Raw genomic sequence first — 23,996 nt, forward strand, 5'->3', positions numbered from 1 at the left:
TCAGATCCTGGTTTGTGGCTGCTGGCAGCTCCCCAGGTCTGGGAGGCTGTGTAAAGCACCAGCCCCGTTACTCAAGGTCAGCTGAGACCCCAAGCTCTGAGGTCACACACCTTCCCTGCCGCCATGCAGGTCGTCCCACTTCTGTGAAGGAGGGCCTCTGCAGGGTTGTGGGTGATGGGGGATTTGGGGGTGTTGTGGACTGGCCCACAAGTCAGCTTTTTGACGGGAAGGGAGGGAGAAGTTTTGACCTGTTCAGGCTTCCATGGGATTCCAGGTCCAGCACTGGTAGGAGGTGCAGGTGAGAGCCCTCGCAAGTTTCTGGGTCCTCACCGTATTTCAGTTGGAGCCCCTCTGCCTGTACCACCCCTAACTCACTCTCCCTCCTGTGGCCCCAGCCACAAGCCACAGAAGATGGAGAGTTTATGTGGCTTTCCTTCCTGTAGGGAAACCAAGCCACAGACAAACATGTTCCTTTAAGAAAGCATGGAAGGAATGAGAAAATAGTAGTGGGTGGTTATTACTGACACAGTTCATGTAGAGACACTTCATAAGCCTGGCACAGGGAGGGAACTGAGGGCCGTTGTCCCAGTCCTGGAGTTAGCACCTTCCCCACTGTGCCCCATGGCTCACTCTCCCCTTGGTGTCTTCTGGTGACTGGGTGGACTTCAGGCTTCTGAACCCATTCTGGAAGGATCAGGACAGGGCAGATGTCACAGAGGAGAAGGTGTGATCAGCTGTTAAGAAAGCCATTGCCTCCACTCTGTGTCAGAGCTCAGCTCTGGGTCTAAGGATGTGTGGCTTCCTGGTGGAGTCACCACATTCACTCACCAGGGGTGGCGGTGGGTGGGGAGGGGATGACTTTGTGTCCACCTTGTCCCCACGTGCAGCCTAGTCACCCCTGGGACCTGTGCTGTGCACATCTGCTCTGCTCACAGCACACCCCGTGGTCCATCAGACTTCATTCATGAAAGGGAAGTGTAAGGATGTAATACTATTCCATAGTCAAGAATTTCAAGGTTGTGACAGCATTGACCAAAGCACGTGGGCACAGGTACAAGGCCCAGGCATTAGAGAAATCACTGTGTGGACTTTGAGGACCCTACGTGTGGGGGGTGGGATGGGGACCAGACAGGGATTTCCTGCACACGTGGCTCCAGGTTCTGTTGTCGGCAGGGTGGATGACTGTCGGCACTGCCTGTCTGTGTGGAGGGGCTCTGTGGCTGCCCAGTTCAGCAGGAATGGCAGTAGTGGGTAGGGAGGTCACCCTCCCTTAGCACCCCTGTCCTCACACCTCCTCATCAGGGCAGCCAAGTGCATAAACAGCCCCTTCCTCATCTAGCTCTGAAGACCTGGAAGGTGTGGAGGCTGAAGGACACACAGAAAACAAAATTCTGTGAAGTAATTATCCTTCAATTAAAAGATAAAAGAAAGGTTAAAGAAAAAAACAAAAAGAACAGCAATTGCGGGGCTTGCATTCTCAGCCAGCCTCTACCAGATTCCTCCTGTGCCAATGCAACAGACCAAAATGCTGCTGCTCCTACCCTGTATCACAGATGAGAGTAGAGACACAGAGAGGTTGAGCATCTTGCCCCAGGTCACATAGCTGCTGAGGGCAGGGCTGAGAACTGGAATCCTGTGGTTGAATCTGGAGTCCAGATGCTGTGATGACCCTGAGGGAGCGGCAAAAACAGAGTGAGGGAGACCAGATGGCCTAGGCTGAGTGGTGCACACACACATGAATACATGTGCACGTGGCCTTCACCTTAAGGCTACAGAAGTCAGAGGAGGAAAGAGGGCATCCAGGAGAGGCCAAAGGAGAGTCAAGGTCTATAAGGAGGAGAGGCCACACTTCCCAGGAGGCCAGGGTTTTCTCTACCCTGATGAGTCTGTCTCAATCCCTATATTCTTCTCCCTAGACCTAGGAACTGACTTTTCAGTGACCTAACTGAGTTGGCTCCAGAATTATGCCTTCCCAGGGCTTCAGCTACCACTGGACCCCACTGCTGTCAGTAATAAGGGGGAAATGAGTATATAGTCTGGGCTTCAGATTTGTTTGGAGACAAAATTTATTAGAAGAGGACTACAAAAAACCCATGAAGGCAATTGGCATGAACACCTCCAGAACAGTTAAGAAACACTCTGCTGTTTATCTACCTCCTCTCCTATCATGAAAGTGGAAGGTCTATTTTATCAATTAATTCTGTGCTTATCACACTCTTTCTTTAAAATATTTATTTATGTATTTATTTACTTTTATGCACTGTGTCTTAGTTGCAGCATGTGGGAGCTAGTTCTCCAATCAGGTATTGAACATGGGTCTCTGCATTGGAGTCTTAGCTACTGGACCACCTGGGAAGTCTCTTCTCATACTCTTGGGGACTGTAACAGGTCATAGACCTCCTCTGAGGCCCCCTTAGAGCTGAGGCACGGGTTGGCTGCAGTAATCCTCCTGTGGCTAAGATGTTGTTTGTTGGTCTTGACTTACTCACACTTCCTGCAAACATAGGGCTACTGCCCTGTGTGTGTCCTCTGGTGTGTGATGAGATGGGACTTATTACTGAAGCTTTGCCCACACTCCCTGCAAACATAGGACTTCTCCCCTGTGTGTGTCCTCTTGTGTGTGATGAGACTTGACCTATCTTTGGAGACTTGCTCACACTCTCCATACTTGACTTTCATAATCCCTGAGACCCCTGCCCCCATGAATAATTTGTCCATGTCTTCTGGATTCAGTTTCTGGCTTGTGCTGGGTTCTTCTGTCATTCTCTCATGCACCTCAGAACCCCCCATTTGTCCTTTGGTTGAGTAGGAAGAGGCCATTGAAATCCTCTTCAGCCTTATGCTTTTCAGCAACAGTTGGGGCCTTTCCTTGGCCTTGTGACCCTCAGGTTTGTCACTTGGGATGTGTGGATCAGATTTTCACTGCTGCTCATCTTGATTGCCTGGGCAAGGATCCTCTGGTTGGAGGTGGTCTCTTGAATATGGTCTCAGGAGGATCTGAGACGGGTGATTGGGTTGGACATGTTGGCTGAGGAATTTCTGACTGGAAAAGGCCAGAGAGCTGGAGGCACATGGATGGATCTTGGGCTTCAGTTCTGCTGCAAGAAGAAACTTTTGGTCAGGTAACTGGTTTGCCATGGTAAGGCCTTCCCCACTAATCATCTTAGTGTTGACAGTGCACAATTTGTCTCCCATCAAGTGTGTTTTACAGTTCACTTTTACATTCCATTCTTATTTTCTACATCTACAGAAATAAAGGAAGCTTGTGTCAAGGGTCTTTTCTACATATCACCCAGATAGGGACCTTCCAGCAGCATCAGAGGCAGTATCTCTCCAGATAGATTTGGATCTGCAGGGACCTTTCCCTGCATGTAAATATCTGAAAAGTCATGTCACAGTGGTCACAGGTATTTTACCCTACTAAGAGATAAGACTCTTAATGACTTAGGTGGAATCTTCCTGAGTGGCTCCCTGTGAGGGGAAAGGGTCTTTTCAGTTAGGGGCGCCTGGCCTGTCTCTCTCTGCATATGGGAGGCAGCACAGGGGTGGTTAGAGCAGGTGTGAGTAAAGCTGAATTTGAGGCTCCTTGTTCAAAGAGCAGCCTTTCAAGGAAACCACTCTGCAGAAGTGAGTTTGAGACTGGACGAGACCAAGAGGCCCAGGTTCCACTGACTACATGTCTCTGGCTCCTGCTGCCCCAATTGGTTCACAAATTGCTCCTCTCTCAGTTTTCCATAAATCATAAAATAAAGACATGTCCTTTCTCAAGCCACACCAGTATTCATACTTCATTTCTTTCATTCAGTCTTAGTCCATTTAACATACACTAGGAAGCCCCGTTTAGAAATACATCTCCAGCCAGACTCCTCACACACTCACTCCCATGCATCTTCAGCCAGCCCACTCTCCCCTCATGTCTGGCAATGAACTGAGCTCTGAGGGGACTCCCCGCTGCTGTCTCTTCCCAAAAATGAACAGAAGCACCGTCACAGCACAGAGAACATGCCGCTTGCAACTGAAAGCCACACAGTTTTTCTGTGTCACCCAGGAAGACCCCTGGGGCCTGCACATGGACACTGGCCCCTAAGCTTCAGTCTTCCATCCAGCCTCCTTCCTCTCCTTCTGTGCTTCCTCCTGCAACCACTGGCATGGCCTCTCTTCCCTGCCCTGGGGCTGCAGCACTGGCTGCTCCCCTGCCTGGAATCCTTTCCTACAGGTGTTATCTCTGCAGAGACCCTGCCCCACCATCCTCTGCCAAACCCAACCCTCTGCTCAAGCTGATCTGAGGCGCTTTTCCTGCACTGGTTTTCCTCAGAGCACCAGCCCCTGTCTGGTATGAAGCCCATACTGCCCAAGGCAGTGGTTCTGTCTGTTTCAGTGCATGGAGTCCTGTCTGGCACAGAGTATGAACTGACATGACAACAAGCTGAAACAGTAATTGAACGCGTGACTGTACGCATGTCACTGAGAAATGTGGAGGAAATGGGGAAGAAACAGGTAAAGGTGAGAGAGCTGGTAGGTGCTAGAAAACTTGCTTTTTACTTCTAAGCCTTTCAGCAGAAGGTGATGGTACAGATATTTTGCATGAAATATTGAAAATTAAAACTAACGTTTTTAATATAATATTTTTTCCTAACAGTCTTATGAAATGAATCAAATTCTGAGGCATTTTAATTGTGACTTGATTGACTTTAGACTGGATTGGACTCTGCTTCTGAATCGGACCAGGGAAGCTCCCCAGGATGGGGTGGGGTGCTGGAAGAGGAGTGGCTCTCACCTCTCCCGGCTGTGAGCTCCCTCTTCCCCTTGCTGTCCCGCTTGATGCCGAGTTCCTCACCATACTCGTCCCCGTACCAGACCAGCAGCTCACAGCCCGGCCTGACCACCTGGCAGGTTCGATAGAAGATCTGCCCATGATACTGCAAGGCCACTAGGTTCTGCTCCTCATAGTGTCGGGCACAGTTCACATACCTGGGGTCAAGGACGGGAAAGGGAAAGAAATCACAGGTGACGAGTCCACTGCACTGTTGGACAATGCCCAACTCCTTGCCTTCAGGCCCTGAAGCTGCCATGGCTCCCACTGCCCCTCATGGGGACCTTCTGTTCTCACCGTCGACCATGGCATGTGAATTCCTATTTCCATATCTTGTTTTCGATCCTCTTCCTGGCTGGAATGCTTTCCTCTCCTTACCTAATTAGCCATTTTCCAGAGCCCAAATCCAGACTTGTCTCCACCTGGACTGTCTGTAAGACTGGTGACCTCCAGCTCCTCTAAACTCTGAGTTAAGTTCTCTTTCATTCCACAGTACTTGGTGCTCCTAGACTAGCATGCACCCCTCAGCATTCACCACAGCCTGCCTTCTCTCGAGGCTTTTATCCAATCTCCCCACATGTATCCAGGGTCCTATTGACTTGCACCCCCCTCCCATGGAAACTTGAAGAGTGCTATGACATAGATTGGAACACACAACAGTAATAGTTTATTCACTTTCTACCTGCCCTGATGAAAGGAGAGGCCCTCAGAGAACAGCCAGGCCCATGGCCATCCTGTCCCCCATTCCTTCCCAGGCATCAGGGCCCACTTCTCACTGGAACCAAGCCTGGGAGGTTGTTGCCCACATGGACTGAAAGTCTCCTGTGTTAAGTTATCCTTGTGCTTTACAGTTATTCAAAAATAGAAAAATTAAGGTTACTATTCCTAAAATCAATGGGTTAATGTCTGTCTTCAGTATGTTCTCCAAAGGGACATGTGTTGTGTGATCTGCTTCAGTAATGGAGTTCACTGTCTACACTGGGGGCATAGAGTGTTTGGTAAGTGTCAATTCCGTTCCGTTCCGTCACTCAGTCCTGTCCGACTCTATGCGACCCCGTGGACTGTAGCCTACCAGCTTCTCCGTCCATGGGATTCTCCAGGCAAGAGTACTTGAGTGGGTTACCGTTTCCTTCTCCAGGGGATCTTCCCAACCCAGGGATCGAACCCGGGTCTCCTGCATTGGAGACAGACGCTTTAACCTCTGAGCCACCAGGGAAGCCCAAGTGTCAATTAAGTGAGTTAAATTGTCCCTGGTGAATCTAGACTCCTCAAGTTGTTTTCAAGTACCTCAGTTTTGTTGAGCATATAGACTTATATTTTGAGGGTACATGCTATATTTTTCTTTCTTTCTTTCTAATGTCTTTTGAAATGGAAGAGCATGGTATGGAGGGAAAAGAGGAAAGAAGACGTGAAAGATAGTGAGGGAGACATGTTGAGAAGGAAACAGGTGTGGGCTTGAGGGAGGAGAGACGTCTACAAACAGCAAACTCACTGCACTCACCTTATCCAGTTGGCCAAAGACTTGTCCTTTCCATCCACCTACTCATAGCCATTTCTCCTTTTGGTGATCTGAGTGTCAGAAAAGAGATACAGGCTTTCTTCTCTCTTTGAGTTTTTTTTTTTTTTTGGTACCAAGTAATAGAAGACCTATTTCCCTCTGCTCTGCTGTCTTTGGTGCTCTTCAGCATGCATGGATTCAACTGCCAGTTGGACCGCATGGTAAGCTCCTTAATCATCATTCGAAGTCTGAATCTATTGGCACATTGAAGGCAAGGACTCCACAAGCGAGGAATCACTTCTGTATACCTGTACCACTGTCTCCCACCTTCCTCTGATTTTTAGATAGAAGTCCCGTGTTCATGCCCAGTGTAAACAGTACCCAGGGCTGACTGTGTCATTGCTGACCATGTCATCACCATCTGTGTCCTTGCATGTAGACATGAAGTACCCCACCACTACCACACACAAGCAATTAAAGGCCAGAGGACAGAGAAAGAGGGTTATTTCTCACCAGCCAGGAGTATCCACTGTTGGCGTCCTCTTCATCGTCTGTGATCTGGCCCTCATAGGGGCCAAAGTGCAAGCCCAGCGGCAGATTGGACGCCTCGTTCCACACTCTAAGCCCAGCCTCAGGGATGCCCGACAGTCTGATACTTAACCCAGGGGGCAGAGTGAGGGCTGAGCGGTTGGCATGCCCCTTTTCCACTGCAGAGTCCTTTACAAAGGTTGGGGGCCCATGATCAGTGCAGCTCTCGATGAAGAAGTTCTGACACTCCTCACAATCTGGAGGTGAAAGCAACAGGGATGAGGGGAGGTATAGTGATGTTGCTGGTTGTAAAGACCTTCAGAAAGAACTGTGGCACTCATGGCATTTGGCCTCGATCCTGTACCCCAAGTCATAGAGGAAGGGGATGATTGGGGGACCAAATGGTGAGGTGAGATTATTGGAACAAAGCTTCATAACCCCTTCTCCGTGAGTGGGCCAGCGGGGTCACTCACAGAGGTAGTTGTCATCCTGGGGCTCTCTGACCTCTTGGTACACATGGCCCTTTCTTTCTTGTAGACTGTACCTCTTCACTTCAGTCTCCTTTCTTCTGAGTTCTAAGATGGAGAACAAAAACTAAGCAAGGCTGGCGGGGTCTGGAGAGTTAGTCCCTGTTTTATAAGAAAGTGTGAAATCTCCTATTTGTCCATCTATGCACTTTGTCAAAACTTTTTTACATTTATTTTTCAAACTTTTACTTTTGTATTTTTATGTTTTAATGTTACATTATTTATTTATTGGCAACGCTGCAAGGCTTGTGGGATTTTAGATCCCTGAACAGGAATGGAACCCACACCTCCTGCAGTGGAAGCGTGGAGTCCTAACCACTTAACCACCAGGAAGTCCCTTCTCTATACTTTGTTTCTTCTCCCTTTAACTACTGGGTCAGGAGATTGAGGCTCCATACTGACCACAGTTGCCCAGTTCAGTGTTAGCTTCCTGAACTTCCCGTTAGTATGTTTAACTTCCCAACGTTCTTACTTAGGAAACAGTTCACTGCCATATCTACTCTGAAAATATATGTTAAGGGCACATGACACGTAATGCATTGAGCAGAAGTCTGGGCATAAACACTAACAAAGCATGGCCCCTGTTATCAAGGCTTGATTTATTGAACTATTTGTATGTGTCAGCAGTTTTGCACTTAATGTAAAGCTTTCAAACACTGTAAGAGTTAAGTATCCTTATCTTCACTTTCCATATGAGCCATTAGGACCTCAGAAAACGTGTAAGATTTTCCCAAGGTCCCATTGTTAACTTCCTGTCTCAGATCAGTCCAGCTTAAACCCACACCTACCCAAAGTCCACGGCACACACCTGTGCCATACTTATTACATTTTCTACAGGGATTAGAGGAACTCCCCAAATTTTCTCTTACCTACTTTTTGTCTGGGGTACTGTCCAGGGGTCCTTGCTTCTCCGGGAGGGGCCACTGGTTTCTGAGCCTGCTTGGAGCCACTTGTCTTCAGCAATTTTTCTGCTCCCGGCAATTCCTTCAAACTAGATACCTTACTTAATGGTCCCCTGGACATTCCCTTCCATGTGAGTAAAAGATAACATGCATTTCTTTAGTTCTTTAGGACTGTATGAAGTGTTTTCACATGTATGACTTCAGTTAATACTTTGACAGTTATTGGAAATACCGGATGGAGAGGGAATCTGAACACTGGAGTGTTAAAAAAGGACCTAAGTGGGTAGTGAATCAAAACTAGAATTCATATCTTAAGGTTCTTTCCCTTCAACTTTCTGCATAAATGTGAGAGCAAGGCAGGGAGAATAGCTGGAGGTCAGGCAAAGAAGAGGGTAAGGACTCATATAGAAATCTGGGGTGTTTTCTATTAATTAGTGGACATTTGATGGACGAGGAAGTATGGAAAATTACAGAGGGGACAAAACAAATAGAGAAAATAAGGTAACAAAGCAGTGAGATTGAGAAGAGACAAGACGATCTGCAGAAACACATTTAGACGATAAAGAAAATAAGCTGAAAGTTGCAGGTTGCCATGTCCTAGAGATAATGTTCAGAATTAAAATAGCTGGCCTCTTCAATTCTGCTTGAAGAAGGCTGTACAGTGAGTTGGTTCTCCTTACTTTCCTAATCCATGAATTGGTATACATGCTAATGCTTAATGTTACAGTGGACATGAAATTTAATAACATTCAACAAGTCATTATGTGAAATATTTAATACAGTATGAATGTCAGCATACATCCCTGCAATCAATTTATCCCTTCAACTGCCTCTGTATTTGAAATCTAGCTCACAGATACTATCTTCAACATTCTTGGACCTTCTTACTCCTAGATGAATGTTTAAATGTGGAGTCACTCATTCACAAAACATTCAGGGGCTTTGAGCTGGGCCTGGTCTTCTGAGAATTAATGGATATGGGCTGGGCTCTTAAAGCTCGCAACACAGGGGCAGGCTAAACAAATGATTCCAACATGACAGTTGCCTAATCAGAGCTCAGAGGAAGGACTTGTTACTTCTACAAGAATGAGCACTTGAAATCATGTCCAGATGATGTTTCTACTCAAAAGCAGGTAACCTATGTGAAGTCCTTCAGTTATTTTCTTATTTGTTGGTCTTCAGTCATAAACCTGAGGCTTATCATGGCTGTGAGTTGCTTCCTCTTATTGGAGTGGGAGGCCCTGAGGTAGGGATTATGTCGCCTTCTTCATGTTGGACCATCCACTCTACAAACTGCCCAATATGTCCTTAAGTTTCCCTTAGTCAGATGTTTTAGCATATCCCTCACTAGCACAGCACAAAAGAAATGAGGTTGAAAACATCTCTCAGTTGAATGATATAAAGATGTATAAATAAGATGTATGAATAAACTTTATAGAACCATGGAAGTTTTAACCAGTTTATAAGGGGTTTAGAGGAGGTGCTTTGGATTAGATTGCACTACCAATGATACATAATCGAACATTTTTTTTTTTACCTCAGTTTCTTGATCTATAATGGTGATAGGTATACACCTAATTATAGGTACTGTAGAATTGTTTTAAGGTTTAAGTAAGTTTATTCACATAAAATGCTTAAAGTCTGAAATACTGTGAAAATAATGTAACAATAGAACAACCTACTATTGTTGCTGTTCTTTCTAACTATAAAGATGGTGATGATATCAGACATTGTGCTAAAGATTCAGGAGAGGAAACAGCGGTCTCCAGTACCTCTGTGTTTTGTCTTATTCTCACCTGTGACTGGATCTATCAGGAGGATTTTTTTTTTTTTGTCAACAGGATTTGGGAAATACTCACCTTCTGGTGTTTACTGTGCTCCTCTCTGAAGGCCATCCTAGAAAGTTTGCCTATAAAATGATGAGAATTAGTGTTTTGGTTGGTAAATGTTTCCAAACTCTGGGCATTCTAATTAAGGACACAGAATTCTGAGCCAGAGAGTGACAAGGACAAGGATTACCAAAGGAGGAATGGAAAGTGATATCTGTATCATCAACTGCTATGCATCCACTGGGAGCATTACATAATTTTCTTAAAATTAAAAACAAATATGAAACTTCATCTGTGCTTCATCTGATGTCCATAAAGTATCTAATAAATTTACTAGCCTTTTATGACAAAAATATTCATCAAAGTAGAAATAGAAGGAAGTGACTGCAATATAATAAAGGTCACATGTGAAAAGTCTATCTCTAATATCACAGTCATCAGTGAAAAGCTGAAAACTTCTAAGATAAAGAAACAAGACAAGGATGCCTATTCTCAATACTTCTATTTAACATAATATTAGAAGTCCTAGCCAAGGCATTAGATTAGAAAAGGAAACCAAATGCTTCCATTTGGAAAGAAGTAAAATTATGTCTGTTCACAGAGGACATGATTTTACATGCAGAAAATCTTTAAAATTCCACACACAGTGTGGAGAATAGTGTGGAGATTCCTTAAAAACCTGGAGATAGAACTGTCATATGACCCAGCAATCCCACTCCTAGGCATACATACCAAGGAAACCAGAATTGAAAGAGAAACATAGCAGCACTGTTTATTATAGCCAGGACATGGAAGCAACCTAGATGTCCATCTGCAGATGAATGGATAAGAAAGCTGTGGTACATTTACACAATGGAGTACAACTCAGCAATTAAAAAGAATACATTTGAATTAGTTTTAATGAGGTGGATGAAACTGGAGCCTATTATACAGAGTGAAGTAAGCCAGAAAGAAAAACACCAATACAGTATATTAACACATATATATGGAATATAGTAAGAGGATAATGATAACCCTGTATACGAGACAGCAAAAGAAACACAGATGTATAGAACAGTCTTTTGGACTCTGTGGGAGAGGGTGAGGGTGGGATGATTTGGAAGAATGCCATTGAAACATGTATATTATCATATGTGAAACGAATCTGATGTGCTTGGGGGTTCCCCACCTCAACACTCTATGGATTCAAGAAGCCGTTCCTTCTGGAAGTGTATAAATTAGCCTGGGATAGAACCTGCATGCTGAATTTACTAATTAAGAAATGAGAAACCAGAACTATAAAGGTGGCATAGAAATACAAGAAACCATTCTTAAGTAATCTTTTAAAACTTTGAACAGAGTTACAGATTTTACCATTTGTGATAAACTGGTATATATAATTTAACCAGAACCAAAAGAAAATTAGTATTGTGTGAATTCTGAAGCACTTTCAACATGTTGTAGGAATAATGTGGACTTTCAAAAAAAAAATTCCACACACACAAAAAACCTGCACAGAAAGTTGCATGGTACAAAATCAACATTCAAATATACTTCCATGCATGAACAATGAACATTCCAAAAAGGAAAATAAAACAATCCAATCTATTTTTTATTTTTTAAAGCTATAGTCAAGATCTAAGTTTAAATTTAAAATAAATTATGTTAATTTATTTATTTGTGCTTCATTGCGGCATGTGGCTTTCTAGTTCCCTGATCAGGGATTGAATCCAAGTTCTCCACATTGGGATTGTGGAATCTGAGCCACTGGACTACCAGAGAAGTCCTGATAATCTTATTTATAATAGTATCAAAAGGAAGGAAATAATTGGGAGTAAACTTAAGGAGATGAAGGACTTATACATTGAAAACTACCAAGTATTGCTGAAAGGAATCGGACAGAAGTAAATAGAAAGGCATCTCACGTTTATGGATTTAGAGACTTAATATTATTAAGCTGTTCATACTACCCAAATCAATTTAAAGATTCAATGCAATTCCTATTAAAATCTCAATGGAATTTTTTTCGGATATAGAAAATCCATCCTACAGTTAATGTGGAATCTCAGAGGCCCTGGAATAGTCAAAACAATCTTAGAAAGAACAGCAAAGCTGGGGGCCTCTGATTTCAGAACATATTACAAAGGTACAGTAACCAAAAGAGTGTAGTTTTGGCATAAAGTGAGTGGTTACTTGCTCAGTCGTGTTGACTCTTTGTTACCCTTTGGACTGTAGCCCACCAGGCTCCTCTCTCCAGGGGATTTCTCAGGCAAGAGTACTGGAGGGGGTTTCCATTTCCTTCTCCAGGGGATCTTCTTAAACCATGGATTGAACCCGCATCTCCTGTGTCTCCTGCATTGAAGGCAGATTCTTCACCTGCTGAACCACTGAGGAAGCCCACTGGCGTAAAGACAGACATACCAATCAATGGAGAAAGCAAGAGAGTTCCAGAAAAACATCTATTTCTGCTTCATTGACTATGCCAAAGACTGACTGTGTGGATCACAATAAACTGTGGAAAGTTCTGAAAGAGATGGGAATACCAGACCACCTGACCTGCCTCTTGAGGAACCTGTATTGCAGGTCAGGAAGCAAGTCAGAACTGTACCTGGAACAACAGACTGGTTCCAAATAGGAAAAGGAGTATGTCAAGGTTTTATATTGTCACCCTGCTTATTTAACTTATATGCAGAGTACATCATGAGGAACGCTGGGCTGGAAGAAGCACAAGCTGGAATCAAGATTGCTGGGAGAAATATCAATAACCTCAGATATGCGGGATGACACCACCCTTATGGCAGAAAGTGAAGAGGAACTCAAAAGCCTCTTGATGAAAGTGAAAGAGGAGAGTGAAAAGGTTGGCTTGAAGCACAACATTCAGCAAACGAAGATCATGGCATCTGGTCCCATCACTTCATGGGAAATAGATGGGGAAACAGTGGAAACAGTGTCAGACTTTATTTTTGGGGGCTCCAAAATCACTGCGGATGCTGATTGCAGCCAGGAAATTAAAAGACGCTTACTCCTTGGAAGGAAAGTTATGGAACAGAATCAGTTCAGTTCAGTCTCTCAGTCGTGTCCGACTCTTTGCGACCCCATGAATCACAGCACGCCAGGCCTCCCTGTCCATCACCAACTCCCGGAGTTCACTCAAACTCATGTCCATTGAGGCAGTGATAGACAGCCAGAAATAAACTCTTGGATACATGGTCTAATGCTCTTCATCAAGGGTGTCAACAGAACAGGGAAAGTTAATCCCTGTAATGAATGGCGGTGGGGAAAAATATCCACATGCAAAATAATGAGGATCTTACATCATGAAGAAAAATCAACTCAGAATGGATTAAAGACCTAAATGTAAGACATGATAAGACTCTTAGAAGAAAACAAGGGTGAAGCTTCACGACATTGAATCAGCAATGATTTCTTAGATCTGATACCAAGTGCACAAGTATTAGTATCAAAGTAAAAACAGACAAATGAGACTATGTTAACCTTAAAACCTCTGTGCAGCAAAGAACAACACAGAGTCAAAGAGAGGAACAGAGTGAAACAAAGGAGCAGAATGAACAGACCACCTACAGGATGGTAGAAAATATTTGTAAAATATGTATCTGATAAGGGGGTTAATAAGCATACACCAATACTTTGCCAACCAAGGTCTGTCTAGTCAAGGCTATGGTTTTTCCTGTGGTCATGTATGGATGTGAGAGTTGGACTGTGAAGAACGCTATCACCGAAGAATTGATGCTTTTGAACTGTGGTGTTGGAGAAGACTCTTGAGAGTCCCTTGGACAAGCAAGGAGATCCAACCAGTCCATTCTAAAGGAGATCAATCCTGGGTGTTCATTGGAAGGGCTGATGCTGAAGCTGAAACTGCAATACTTTGGCCACCTCATGCGACGAGTTGACTCACTGGAAAAGACTCTGACGCTGGGAAGGATTGGGGGCAGGAGGAGAAGGGGACAACAGAGAATGAGATGGCTGGATGGCATCACCGACTTGATGGACATGAGTTTGAGTGAACTCCGGGAGTTGGTGTTGGACAGGGAGGCCTGGCGTGCTGCGATTCATGGGGTCGCAGAGTTAGACACGACTGAGCGACTGAACTGAACTGAACTGAATATGAAGGCTACCTATTAGCCAGGAAGAGTACCTGATTGACCATCATTGCACCCTGATATCAAACTTCCATGTTCCAGCATTGTAAGAAAACAAATTTCTATGGTTTAACCCATGCAGTCTGTTTTGTTACGGCAGCCTGAGCTGACTAACACAGTGGGAGAAGGAATTGAATAGACATTTCTGCAAAGAAGATCCACAAATGGCCAACAAACATATGGAAAGATGCTCAACATTATGAATCGATAGGGGGAATACAAATTAAAACCACAGTGGAAATTATCTCATACCTTCTGTGATGGTCAATATGAATAAAAAGACAATAGCAAGTTTGGTAAGGATATGGAGAAATTGGAACCCTTATAACTATTGTTGGAAAAGTAAAATGTGGCAAATTTTATAGAAAACAGTATGGAGTTTCCTCAGAAAATCAGAACTTCTGTATGATCTAGCAATCCTACTCCAGATTATATTTCCATAAAAATTTGAACTGGGATCCTCAGACAGAGGGGACTGGGGCTCTTTTAGTTGATGTAGAATGCGCAGTGTGAGAGAACTTAGGATCCTTGAGGCTGAGGAAATCAGGGGTTTCTTATTAAGGGGCTTTAGCTCGCTGACAGGCAGGACAGTTGAGATCTTGAGAATGAAGTTTTAAGAGCTACCCAGGCTGAGGTACTCAGGGTCTCAGAGGTTAAGGAAATTTGGTCTCTCTGCGGGTGCTAATTTTAGGTTGCCTCAGGCTGAGGGGAACTGGGGTTACTCTAGGTATTTGAGGGTCACAGCACTAGGGGATTCGGTGATTCTGCCAGTGAAGGGACTTGTAGTCCCTGAAACTGTTGAGACATGAACTCCCTTCAGGTTAGGACCCAGGTTCCTCAAAGCTGACAGGATTTGGGGCCTCTCACCCTGGAATTTGAAGCCGTCAGGGTAAGGGTTTATGAGGGTTATGTAGGGCACGTTCCGGTCAGTCTCCCCGCTGTCCTGCCGCACTGCCCACCCTGGCCTGAGGCATGTTCAGAGCTTGGTGGTGTCGAGTCCTCCCATGCTGAGGTAAAGTGAAGGGCGAGCAGCTGGCCTGTACTCGGTCAGGGCACAAGTGACCAATCAGAGTTGCGTCCAAGGCAGTCTGGCCAATAGGCTCTGGGAGGGTGCGGAGTGTGAAGGAGGCCCCGCCCAACTGCTTGGGGACTGGCTGTTCTGGGTGCATGTCTGTCAAGAAGCCTCCAGTACGCAGGCATGTCTTGGACGTTTTCTCTGCTTGTTTTCAGGCATCGTCTCTTAGGCCTGGATCCTCAAGTGGGTGGGTTGTCCTCAGGCTGGATTTTTTTTTCCAGTGCCCTCAACTGGAATCTTGGCTCCACCAGACTGTAGTCGTGCTCCCAGATTTTATCCTAGGCCCACCTGTGCCCTACCTTGTCAAATCCAGTTTTGGCAAGAACTCCGTGTGGTGAGTACCGTATTATTCAGGGGAAAACGGTGAAATTAACTAAATTCTTACGAGACACAAGATAAAGAACATATGATCAAAGATTTAAATGCAACACATGGAATAAGTATGTTAGAAAAATCTTAGAGGATTTTTAACCTCAAAGTAGAAGTGGCACTGATGGGTAATCTGTATATTTAATGTAGGTATCAAAAGCCTTCAGAAATGAGGTATACATAAAATCTCAAAGTCTTGCAAGTGTTTTCTGTAAAACAAGGAATCGAACTGGAGGACAATGGATCCACAGAGCTGAGTTTTCTTGACACCTACTGGCTTCAAAGGTAAAATAGGGACACTGTTTCTGGCCCTTAGCTAGATTTGCTCACAGACAAATAAGGTGATTTCCATGTATTGGAAGCAAGACGACTGACTGCAGAATTAGTATCAAGTGGTGGTTGGGAGTCTGGATGGAAAAATGTTAGCAGAAAAATGAGTTTACCTCTTGGTGGCTGTTGAGCCAGAAGATACAACCCAGCCAAAGCTCATGGGAAGGAAAAGTGTATTACTTGCAGAACTATGAGGAACATCATGTAGCTTTCCAGAGCAGTGTCTCTCTAAAGCGCAAAGGTGGGGAAGCTTTAAGGTATGGGAACAGGCATGTTCAGGCTTTCATGGTGGCTCAGATGGTAAACAATCTGCCCACAGCAGAAGATCCAGATTCAATCCCTAGATGGGGAAGATCCCAAGAGGAGGGTGTGGTAATCCATTCCAGTATTCTTGCCTGGAGAATCCCGTGGACAAAGGAGCCTGGTGGTTCATGGGGTTGCAAAGAGTCAGACACAAAGTGAGTGTCTTTAAGTTTACAGTCATGTTCATTAAGGTTCTTGAGCTGTGGCAGACTCCAAGCTTCAGTTGATTGAAGTCTTGAGAGTGAGAACCAGTCACCATCAGCATCCTTATATTCCAGCTGGTCTGGTATAGATATAGATATCTATTCTTCTTCATATTCTTTCCCCTTATCAGTTCAGATCAGTCACTCAGTCATGTCCGACTCTTTGTGATACCATGGACTCCAGGCTTCCCTGTCTGTCACTAACTGTGAGAGCTTCCTTAACTCATTCCATCCAGTTGGTGATTCCATCCAACAATCTCTCCTCTGTCATCACCTTCTCCTCCTGCTTCAATCTTTCCAAGCATCAGGGTCTTTATTAAAAATTTTTTAAATTCATTTATTTTAATTGGAGGCTAATTACTTTACATTATTGTATCGGTTTTGTCATACATAGACATGAATTTGCACCAGGTATTCACCATCTTGCCCCTCCCACCTCCCTCCCCATCCCATCCCTCTGGTTCATCCCAGTACACCAGCCCCAAGCATCGAACCTGGACTGGCGATAATATACATGTTTCTGTGCCATTCTCCCAAATCATCCCACCCTCGCCCTCTCCCACAGAGTCCAAAAGATTATTCTATACATCTGTGTCTCTTTTGCTGTCTTGTATACAGGGTTATCGTTACCATCTTTCTAAATTCCATATATATGTGTTAGTATACTGTAAGAGATCAATCCTGGGTGTTCATTGGAAGGACTTATGCTAAAGCTGAAACTCCAATACTTTGGCCACCTCATGCGATGAGTTGACTCACTGGAAAAGAGTCTGATGCTGGGAGGGATTGGGGGTAGGAGGAGATGGGGATGGCAGAGAATGAGATGGCTGGATGGCATCACCGACTCGATGGACATGGGTTTGAGTGAACTCCGGGAGTTGGTGATGGACAGGGAGGCCTGGCGTGCTGTGGTTCATGGGGTCGTAAAGAGTCGGACACGACTAAGCGACTGAACTGAACTGAACTGAACTGATACATCTGTGTCTCTTTTGCTGTCTTGTATACAGGGTTATCATTACCATCTTTCTGAATTCCATATATATGTTTTAATATACTGTATTGGTGTTTTTCTTTCTGGTTTACTTCATTCTGTGTAATAGGGTCCAGTTTAATCCACCTCATTAGAACTGATTCAAATGTATTCTTTTTAATTGCTGAGTAATATTCCATTCTGTATATGTACCACAGTTTTCTTATCCATTCACCTGCAGATGGACATCTACGTGGTTTCCATGTCCTGGTTATGATAAACAGTGCTGCGATGAACATTGGAGTACATGTGTCTCTTTCAATTCTGGTTTCCTCTGTGTTTACGCCCAGGAGTGGGTTTGCTGTGTCATATAGCAGTTCTATTTCCAGTTTTTTAAGGAATCTACACACTGTTCTCCATAGTGGCTGTACTAGTTTGCATTCCCACCAACAGTATAAGAAGGTTTCCTTTTCTCCACACCCTCTCCAGCATTTATTGCTTGTAGACTTTTGGATAGCTCATTCTGACTGGCGTGAGATGGTACCTCATTGTGGTTTTGATTTGCATTTCTCTGATTATGAGTGATGTTGAGCATCTTTTCATGTGATAGCCATCTGAATGTCTTCTTTGGAGAAATTTCTGTTTAGTTCTTTGGCCCATTTTTGGATTGGGTCGTTTATTTTTCTGGAATTGAGCTGCAGAAGTTGATTGTATATTTTTGAGATTAATTCTTTGTCAGTTGCTTCATTTGCTATTATTTTCTCCCATTCTGAAGGCTGTCTTTTCACCTTGCTTATAGTTTCCTTTGCTGTGCAGAAGCTCTTAATTTTAATGAGGTCCCATTTGTTTATTTTTGGTTTTATTTCCAATATTCTTGGAGGTGGGTCTTGGAGGATCCTGCTGTGATTTATGTCAGAGAGTGTTTTGCCTATGTTCTCCTCTAGGAGTTTTATAGTTCCTGGTCTTACATTTAGATCGTTAATCCATTTTGAGTTTATTTTTGTGTATGGTGTTAGGGAGTGTTCTAGTTTCATTTGTTTTTACAAGTGGCTGACCAGTTTTCCCAGCACCACTTGTTACAGAGATTGTCTTTTCTCCATTGAATATTCTTGTCTCCTTTGTCAAAGATAAGGTGTCCATCGGTGCATGGATTTATCTCTGGGCTTTCTATTTTGTTCCATTGATCTATATTTCTGTCTTTATGGCAGTACCATACTGTCTTGATGACTGTGGCTTTGTAGTAGAGCCTGAAGTCCGGCAGGTTCATTCCCCCAGTTCCATTCTTCTTTCTCAAGATTTTTTTTGCTATTTGAGGTTTTTTTGAATTTCCATACAAATTGTGAGATTATTTGTTCTAGCTCTGTGAAAAATACCATTGGTAGCTTGATAGGGATTTCATTGAACTTATAAATTACTTTGGGTAATAAATTCATTTTCACAATATTTATTCTTCCAATCCATGAACACGGTATCTTTCTGCATCTATTAGTGTCCTCTCTGATTTCTTTCACCAGTGTTTTGATAGTTTTCTGTATATAGGTCTTTTGTTTCTTTAGGTAGATATATTCCTAAGTATTTTATTCTTTTTGTTGCAATGGTGAATGGAATTGTTTCCTTAATTTCTCTTTCTATTTTCTCATTATTAGTGTATAGGAATGCAAGGGATTTCTGTGTATTGATTTTATATTCTGCAACTTTACTATATTCATTGATTAGCTCTAGTAATTTTCTAGTAGAGTCTTTAGGATTTTATGTGTAGAGTTGATACTCATCTGCAAACAGTGAGAGCTTTATTTTTCTTTTTCAATTTTGATTCCTTTTATGTCTTTTTCTGCTCTGATTGCTGTGGCCAAAACTTCGAAAACTATATTGAATAGTAGTGGTGAGAGTGGGCACCTTTGTCTTGTTCTGGACTTTAGGGGAAATGCTTTCAATGTTTCACCATTAAGGATCATGTTTGCTGTCGGTAGGAATATTCCTTCTATTCCCGCCTTCTGGAGGGTTTTTTTTTTTTTATCATAAATGAATGTTGAATTTTGTCAAAGGCTTTCTCTGCATCTATTGAGATAGTCATATGATTTTTATTTTTCATTTTGTTAATGTGGTGTATTACGTTGATTGATTTGAGGATATTGAAGAATCCTTGCATCCCTGGGATAAAGCCACTTGGTTATGATGTATGATCTTTTTAATGTGTTGTTGGATTCTGATTGCTAGAATTTTGTTAAGGATTTTTGCATCTATGTTCATCAGTGATATTGGCCTGTAGTTCTCTTTTTTTGTGGCATCTTTGTCAGGTTTTGGTATTAGGTTGATGGTGGCCTTATAGAATGAGTTTGGTAGTTTCCCTTCCTCAGCAATTTTCTGGAAGAGTTTGAGTAGGATCGGTGTTAGCTCTTCTCTAAATTTTTGGTAGAATTCAGCTGTGAAGCCGTCTGGACCTGGCCTTTTGTTTGCTGGAAGATTTCTTATTATAGTTTCAATTTCCGTGCTTGTGATGGTTTTGTTAAAATTTTCTATTTCTTCCTGGTTCAGTTTTGGAAAGTTGTACTTTTCTAAGAATTTGTCCATTTCTTCCAAGTTGTCCATTGTATTGGCATATAATTGCTGATAGTAGCCTCTTATGACCCTTTGTATTTCTGTGTTGTCTGTTGTGATCTCTCCGTTTTCATTTCTATTTTTTTTTGTTTTTTCTCCCTTTGTTTCTTGATGAGTCTGGCTACTCGTTTGTCAATTTTATTTACCCTTACAATGAACCAGTTCTTTTGCTTTGTTGATTTTTGCTATGGTCTCTTTTGTTTCTTTTCCTTTTATTTCTGCCCTAATTTTTTAAGATTTCTTTCCTTCTACTCACCCTGGGGTTCTTCATTTCTTCCTTTTCTAGTTGCTTTAGGTGCAGAGTTAGGCTATTTAGTTGACTTTTTTCTTGTTTCTTGAGTTATGCCTGTATTGATATGAACCTTCTCCTTAGCACTGCTTTTACAGTGTCCCACAGGTTTTGCGTTGTTGTGTTTTCATTTTCATTCATTACTATGCATATTTTGATTTCTTCCTTGATTACTTATATGATTTGTTGGTTATTCAGCAGCGTGTTGTTCAGCCTCCATATGTTGGAGGTTTTAATAGTTTTTCTCCTGTAATTGACATCTAGTCTTCATGCATTGTGGTCAGAAAAGATGCTTGGAATGATGTCATTTTTTTTAATTTACCAAGGCTAGATTTATGGCCCAGGATGTGATCTATCCTGGAAAAGGTTCCGTGTGCACTTGAGAAGAAGGTGAAATTCATTGTTTTGGGGTGAAATGTCCTATAGATATCTCTTCGGTCTAACTGGTCTATTGTATCATTTAATGTTTGTGTTTCCTTGTTAATTTTCTGTTTAGTTGATCTATCCATAGGTGTGAGTGGGGTATTAAAGTGTCCCACTATTATTGTGTGATTGTTGACTTCCCCTTTCATACTTGTTAGCATTTGTCTTACATATTGCAGTGCTCCTATGTTGGATGCATATATATTTATAATTGTTATATCTTCTTCTTGGATTGATCCTTTGATCATTATGTAGTGTCCTTCTTTGTCTCTTTTCACAGCCTTGGTCTTAAAGTTTATTTTATGTGATATGAGTATTGCTACTCCTGCTTTCTCTTGGTCTCTATTTGCATGGGGTATTTTTTCCAGCCCTTCACTTTCAGTCTGTATGTGTCCCTCATTTTGAGGTGGGTCTCTTGTAGACAACATATATAGGGGTCTTGTTTTTGTATCCATTCAGCCGGTCTTTGTCTTTTCATTGGGGCATTCGACCCATTTACATTTAAGGTAATTATTGATAAGCATGATCCCGTTGCCATTTACTTTATTATTTTGGGTTCGAGTTTATACACTCTTTCCGTGTTTCCTGTCTAGAGAAGGTCCTTTAGCATTTGTTGGAGAGCTGGTTTGGTGATGCTGAATTCTCTCAGCTTTTGCTTGTCTGTAAAGCTTTTGATTTCTCCTTCATATTTGAATGAGATCTTTGCTGGGTACAGTATTCTGGGCTGTAGGTTATTTTTTTTCAACACTTTAAGTGTGCCCTTACATTCCCTCCTGGACTGAAGAGTTTCTATTGAAAGATTAGCTGTTATCCTTACGGGGATCCCCTTGTGCGTTATTTGTTGCTTTTCCCTTGCTGTTTTTAATATTTGTTCTTTGTGTTTGATCTTTGTTAATTTGATTAGTATGTGTCTTGGGGTATTTCGCCTTGGGTTTATCCTGTTTGGGAATCTCTGGGATTCTTGGACTTGGGTGATTATTTCCTTCCCCATTTTAGGGAAATTTTCAACTATTATCTCCTCAAGTATTTTCTCATGGTCTTTCTTCTTGTTTTCTTCTTCTGGGACTCCTATGATTCGGATGTTGTGGCGTTTAGCATTGTCCCAGAGTTCTCTGAGATTGTCCTCGTTTCTTTTAATTCGTTTTTCTTTTGTCCTCTCTGTTTCATTTATTTCTTCCATTCTATCTTCTAACTGACTTATTCTGTCTTCTGCCTCCGTTATTCTACTGTTGTTTCCCTCCATAGTGTTTTTGGTCTCATCTGTTGCATTATTAATTGTATATTGAGTCTTTTTATTTCTTCTAGATCCTTGTTAAACCTTTCTTGCATCTTCTCAATCCTTGTCTCCAGTTTATTTATCTGTAACTGCAATTTGTTTTCAAGATTTTGCATCATTTTCACTATCATTATTCGTAATTCTTTGTCAGGTAGGTTCCCTATCTCTTCCTCTTTTGTTTGGTTGTGGGCATTTATCCTATTCATTTATTTCTTGGGTATTTCTCTGCCTCTTTATCTTGCTTATATTGCTGTGTTTGGCATGGACTTTCCATCTTCTGGCAATTTGTGGAGTTCTCTTTATTGTGGAGTTTCCTCACTGTGGGTGAGGTTGGACGGGTGGCTTGTCAAAGTTCCCTGGTTAGGGAAGCTTGTGTCAGTGTTCTTGTGGATCGAGCTGGATTTCTTCCCTCTGGAGTGCAATGAAGTGTCCCATAATGAGTTATGAGATGTCAATGCGTTTGGAGTGACTTTGGGCAGCCTGTATATTGAAGCTCAGGGCTATATTCCTGTGTTGGTGGTGAATTTGCGTGGTATGTCTTGCTCTGGAACTTGTTGACCCTTGGTTGGTGCTTGGTTTCAGTGTAGGTATGGAGGGGTTTGATGAGCTCCTATCAATTAACTTTCCTTGGAGTCAGGAGTTCTCTGGTGTTCTCAGGATTTGGACTTAAGCCTCCTGCCTCTGGTTTTCTGTCTTATTCTTGCAGTAGCCTCAAAACTTCTCCATCTGTCACTTACAATGTGGTTCCCTCTGTTTTAGCTTCTTCTGTTTGCTTGCCTCTTCAGTGTCTAATTTCTGCCCTGACACTAGGGGGCGGTGGTGGACACTTTTTAAGGCTCACTTGTTCAGTTGTGCTGTGGGGAGGGAGGAACTTTGCAGAAAAATATCTCTGGCATCTGTGGGGATTGCTCACAGTGTCTCGGCCACACTGGGTTTTCCCCCACTCACGGCGTGTGTGCTGTCCCAGTCTACCCTGCACAGGCTCTAGGTTGCTCTTCCAGGAACTGTCTGAGCCTGGCGCTGGGTTGCATGCACATTCCAGGTCTTAGCCACTCAGGTTCAGGTACGTGGGTACTGCACAAAGGTGCAGACTTGGTTGGGCCTGCGTTTTGTGCCCTTTGCCGGTCTGAGCTGCTCAGGTGACCAGGTGTTTGGCAAGCACGGTCGCTGCACTTATCACCTCCCCAGTCCCTGCTACTGGGTTTTCTGTGTGTACAACCAGACCACCTTCTCAGGTGGCTGTCGACCGGCCAGAAACCCAGGAAATCTTGGTTAGCAACGATGCCTGCTTCCTGTTTGGTATTGGCTGTCTCACTTGGGCCGCGATTGCCCCCTTCTGACTCTGGCTGCCCTCTCCTGCCTGTCTCGGTGAGGGATGGGCTATCCGCAGCTGGTTAGCTCTGCTCAGTCCTTTGTTCTGTGAGTGGGACTGGCAGAGTCTTAAGTTAGGTCTTTCCGCCTTTTCACAGTCTGCTTTGCTATCTCCAGTTAGCTCTCTCAGATTGCTCTTGGTGTATTCAGGCCGGGTCCTCAATGAAGCCAGCTCCTCCCTGCCCAGCCCCCTCTTGCTAATGGCGGATGCAGGTGTCTGCACTGCTTCTCTGCTGGGAGTTACCATTTGGCGCGTAATCTTTTGAAGACAATGGACTGCTTTTCTGGGTGCCTTATGTCTTCTGCTGGCATTCAGAAGTTGTTTTGTGGGTTTTACTCAGCGTTCAAATGTTCTTTTGATGCATTTGTTGGGGAGAAAGTGGTCTCTCCATCTTATTCCTCTACCATCTTCCATTCATTCCGCATCAGGGTCTTTTAAAATCAGTCAGCTCTTTGCATCAGGTGGCCAAAGTGTTGGAGTTTCAGCTTCAGCATCAGTCATTCCAATGAATCTTCAGGACTGTTTTCATTTAGGATGGGCTGGTTGAATCTC

At 43.3% G+C, this 23,996-nt stretch overlaps 1 pseudogene; it reads right to left on the reverse strand.

Annotated features, from left to right (window-relative positions):
• Nucleotides 1-211: 211 nt before the first annotated feature.
• Nucleotides 212-23,996, reverse strand: part of LOC129564095 (histone-lysine N-methyltransferase PRDM9-like) — a 172,465-nt pseudogene continuing 148,680 nt past the window's right edge.

This window comes from Moschus berezovskii, chromosome X, assembly GCF_049115385.1.
Source record: "Moschus berezovskii isolate FMDL1 chromosome X, NW_MosBer_1.0, whole genome shotgun sequence".
NCBI classification, from domain to species: Eukaryota; Metazoa; Chordata; class Mammalia; order Artiodactyla; family Moschidae; genus Moschus; species Moschus berezovskii.